General features: G+C 36.9%; 1 long non-coding RNA gene across 1 annotated transcript; it reads left to right on the top strand.

Annotated features, from left to right (window-relative positions):
• The first annotated feature begins 672 nt into the window (after positions 1-672).
• LOC142170557 (uncharacterized) lies at positions 673-2,358 on the top strand. The gene is made up of 3 exons (XR_012699803.1): positions 673-756; positions 1,089-1,156; positions 2,171-2,358. It is a non-coding gene; the product is annotated as an uncharacterized LOC142170557 (long non-coding RNA).
• The last annotated feature ends 2,834 nt before the right edge of the window (positions 2,359-5,192 follow it).

Genomic DNA, 5,192 nt, shown 5'->3' with positions numbered 1-5,192 from the left:
AAGTTAGAAGTTTCAAAGTTCATAGGTTTGAATCCGATGCGAATTTGGTGTTATGATATTGTTTTGAGCGTTACGAAGGTTGGAACAAGTTTGAACGATGTTATGGGATATGTTGGCATGATTGGTTGAGGTCCCACTGGCCTCGGGTGAGTTTTGGGTGGTTAAACGGACTATTTCATCTTTGAAAAAAATTGCAGAAATTTTTAGGCTTCTGCTGTGCCCAGAAAATTTCAGGCGCGAGGTGTCCAGTTTGGAAGCTCATATCTTGTAATCTATAAGAAATCAGAAAAATTGCAAAACACAAAAGTTGTAGGCCTTACATTCTAGTTTTCAGAAAGTTAAACCATTCATGATTTGAATATTATATTAGAAAGTTATGATGGATCGAAAATGGCTGGTAGAGCGATTTCGACAGAATTTACGGATGCGTTTTAGAAGCTCATATCTCGGGATATATAAAGAGTTATATGGTGTACAACCTATCAAATTAAAGATCTTCGAGTCTAGTTTCTAAATCTTCAAACCATTTGTCATTTGGATATTTATACAAGACGTTATGGGTGTTTAAGCAGAAGGTGTCCGACAAGGGAAAATTTTAATAGGATGTACAACTTGTATAGCACAAGTGCAAGGTACAACCCGACGAAGCACAGGCAGATTCTTTAAACACGGATTTGGCTTATTTCTTTCATTTCTTTCATTTGGCTTGGATTATTTTGGAGAGGATTTCAAGGGGGATTTAATCAAGCATCAAAGGTGAGTTGTTTCTACTTATTTCCAAGTTAAATACATGGATTAGAGCTGAAAACTTAAGTAATTTATGGACAAAAATGGTGGTTTAGGGCTTGAAACTTAAGAGAATTAAATGGAGATTTGAGGGGTCATTTGAACTCCGATTTTGGTAAATTTGATATGTACGGACTCGTGGAGAGACGAGGAATCCGGTGATGTGAATTTCGTAATTTTTTGAGAAGTGGGCCCGGGGCTCGGGTTTTGCAAATTTCGTGATTTTCGATATTTTTCGAGTCTTTTCGATTGGGTTATATTCCCTTAGTCTATTGTAATGTATTTGTTGTGGTTTTGACCAGATTCGACGCGCGAAGAGGTAAATTCGAGAGGCAAGGGCATAACGGAGTAGATGTTGGACCGTCTTGAGGTGAGTAATGATTTTAAATGATGCACTGAGGGTTTGAAACCCCGAATTGCACAACATACTGCTATGTTGAGATGAGACACGCGTTGTATGACGAACACGAGGTCATTTACTATTGGGGATTGTGACTTGGTCCATCCTAGTTGATATTTTTACCGCGTAATTGATAAAGATTTATTGTTTTTCACTATGATTGGGGCTTATTGCCATATTTGGGCTTCGTGCCAATTATCTGAAATCTTTTGTGAATTTACATCACTATTTTCCTCATGAATTGAAATATTATTTGAACTCAGTCCAATTGAATTATATTATTTTGTGAACTCAGCTACATTTATACTCAACTCGAGATTTAATGATATTTATAATGCTGTTGAGCTGAGTACTATTGTTTTACTGATGCCCAAGAGGCTTATGATTATTTTCTGGACTGATTGAGGCCGAGGGCCATACGTGAGGATATGTTGAGTGATGTGAGGAGGCTTTCAGGCCTCGAGTGTTATATGAGGAGGCTTTCAGGTCTCGAGTGTTATATGAGGAGACTTTCAGGCCTCGTGTGTGATGTGTGAAGGCTTTCAGGCCTATTGATATTGCGCTTGGGCTGTAGGAGCCCCTCCGGAGTCTGTACACATCCCCAATAAGCGCAGGGTACCCAGGTGAGTTGGGAGTGGGCCCGAGAGGCCGTTGCTTGTGTGTGGTGAGTTGGGAGTGAGCCCGAGGGGCTGATGTTATGTGTTGGTGAGTTGGGAGTGAGCCCGAGGGGCTGATACTATACTGAGATTTACATATTGAGCCCAAGGGGCAAGCTTTTGATTTATCCCTACTGTGGAAATTATTTGTCTTTACTGTTTTAAAAGAAGAATTATCTGATACTCACTATTTTACTGTATAACTGATTTTACTGCTTGGGATAGCGCTATATTGTGCCGTTATGAGATTTCATGTTTTCAGTCGTTATTTATTTTTATTACTCACTGGGTCGGAGTACTCACATTACTCCCTGCACCATGTGTGCAGATACAGGCAGAGCTGAGTTCGCTCCTGAGCGTTGATTCATTCCAGACCAGGCGGTGACTAGGAGTAACGAGGTAGTTGTTGACGTCCGCAGCCCCGTTTTCTCCCTTATCTTTGTTATTTATGATAATTCCAGACTTTGTAAAATATTAGTAAACTCTGTAGTAGCTCATGACTTGTGACACCCCGATTTCGGACTGAGTTGGGAGGGTTTTCCTTGTTCTATCACGTTTATTTCGCATTTGAGATTATATTGCCCATGATTTAGACTTATTCCTACTAAGTAATTATAAAAAGATGTACTATTTTGTTGATTGGCTGGCCTTGTCCTCACGAGAGGCGCCATCACGACCAGGTTGGGATTTTGGGTCATGACAAAACCATTTTCTGAAAACTGCCCATCTGGGTTTTAGAAATTCTTCTAAAATCATTTTTCTTGTCGGTGAACCCGGACTAAAATCAATTTGGTTTTCAGTCATTTTTTAAAACCATTTGAAAAATCCATTTCGGATACCGTAGGTTCAAGATCTGAATTATTATCAACCTTAACAATATTATCCCTACTAATGCTTACTTCATTGATTCTATTGTTTTCTCTAATTATTGATGTGGAAGCTCTAGATGGAAAACCTACCACATAATCAATTGGCGAAATATAAGAGGAATTAGATCTAGTTAATCTAGATGATAAACTGATATTATCAATTTGTTCGGGTTCATTGAACCTGATCTTAACGATACCATCTGAGGTTTGTTCTATTTCTGTAACCTCAGTATTACTAGTGTTTCGCGGAGCAACCGCTTCTTCTACGACCCATTCTCTTGGGAAATCAATTTCATCCCATTTAATAGGTCTTCTGGTCGTTACTTTGGATTTACCAAAGTTGGTTTCTATAAGAATAGTTTCATTCTTCATATCTATTATTCTACACATAGGATTCAAAGTGTATAATGGTTTGAAATGAATTCTGTAACAGATGCATATAACTTCTGTACCAGGCCAATAGTCATAACCATGTAATTTGATGCTAAGTATTAAAGCATTCAAAGAATTCTCATCATTAAGAGAAATTTGCAAATTAGGATAGGCATTAAAATAAACAGGGCCATAGGCCAAACTGGTTTGCACAGTCCCTATTAGAGACTTTTTCCAGTTCTGGTTTCTGCCATCTCTGAGTGCTGCTATAAAGCTCTCAGGTAAGCCTCTTAGAGTTAGTGGCTTGAAGGCAACTTGTATTAAGCCTATATGCAAAAATATATGTGAATCCCTATAAGGGGCTAGATCACTTTCAGATAACAACCTAAAAGTAGCATGGTCACTATCTACCGTAAGTGTTTCTTCAGTAGTTTTAACCACTTGCTTTAAACCAATTCGTTCAAAAGTACCTAATTGGTATATAACTTTAGATTTAACCATTGGAATGGTCCATTTATTAAGAAGGTCTAATTGTTGAGGAAGTTCATATTCTTCCTTCCTACTGTTTTTAACAGTATTCTTTTTCCTAATGATATTCATTAAGAAGTTAAGTGTTAGACTTAGATTCTAGGTTTTTTACTAAATATGGCAAGTAACAATTGGCCTACGGTATCCGAAATGGATTTTTCAAATGGTTTTAAAAAATGACTGAAAACCAAATTGATTTTCGTCCGGGTTCACCGGCAAGAAAAATGATTTTAAAAGAATTTCTAAAACCCAGATGGGCAGTTTTCAGAAAATGGTTTCATGAAAATATGTCTCCTGAATTGATACAATTTTTTAGACATGACTTTTATACAGACATTAGCAAGAAAAATAAGATTATTGCTTTTGTTCCTTGGTTTATGTCCAAGCATGTCTATAACTATGTTTCTGTGTTAGAAAGAGATTATACGCTCACTAATGGTAATACTGTTAATTCTATCTTTCCACCCCAGCAATCTTTTCATATAGGGGAAAAAGATAAATTCATTTACTGTACTGCCTTTTTAAAATATTTGAAAATGATGTTGCTACAATAACTGCCAAGAATTTGAATACCATGCTTACCCAAAATAATTATACTAATATGTATGTGAGTATTCTGGGTGAACAAGTCATTAAGATTCATGAGAAGTTGGATAAGCTTATAGCTGATGTCCAAAAAAGTCAACAGAAGGATACCAAAGGTAAAGAAAAGATTGCTACCACTAGTATCCAACCACCTCCTGAGGTAAAAGACTTTAAATAAAGAGTCTTGATGACATTGAGGAACTTCTTAATAAGAAGTTTGGAGAATTTAGAGCCAGTCCTCTAAGTTTAGAGCATGCATCTTCTAGCGGAACAAAAGTAGATGACGAGATTAATAAAATATCTGAAAAATATGCTCGAAAACCATACCAAAGAATGTTTTACTACCCAAGGCCTACGCCTCAAGATGTCCTGATAGAGGAACAGGATAATGACCACTATCACCAGGGTTATAGTGGGTCAGATATCTATGAATGGAACATAGACGGTCTTGCCGAAAGGAAAATTTATACAACAGTACGTAGAATGCTTATGTACAGTACTATCTGTAAAGTTAATAAAAATACAGATAGGGCAATTGCAGAAATGATTATTGCCGGATTTACTGGTCAACTGAAAGGTTGGTGGGATAATTATCTCACCCATGATCAGCGCTTTCAAATAATGAATGCAACCAAAACTGAAGATGATAAGACAGTTCAAAACTCAGTCTATTCTTTAGTCATGAATATCATTGAACACTTTTCTGGAAGATGGTCTGTTAATAGTGAGACCATTAGGACAATGCTCTAGAATTTGAGATGTAAAACACTCACATCTTTTAGATGGTATAAAGATGTATTCTTATCCATAGTGATGGAATTACCAGAGAGTAATAGTACTCATTGGAAGTCTAAATTTATAGATGGACTCCTTCCCTTATTTGCTGAAAGGATTCATAAGGTCCTTAGAGGAACAGTAATTAGTATTGATTATAATAGTTACTCATATGGGAAACTATTCAATTCACTCAGGAAGGTTTAGCTCTGTGTAATGAGA

Source organism: Nicotiana tabacum, chromosome 16 (assembly GCF_000715075.1).
Source record: "Nicotiana tabacum cultivar K326 chromosome 16, ASM71507v2, whole genome shotgun sequence".
In the NCBI taxonomy this organism is placed as follows: domain Eukaryota; kingdom Viridiplantae; phylum Streptophyta; class Magnoliopsida; order Solanales; family Solanaceae; genus Nicotiana; species Nicotiana tabacum.
Note: the sequence above shows the minus strand (reverse complement) of the source record. Positions and strands in the feature narration are given on the sequence as shown.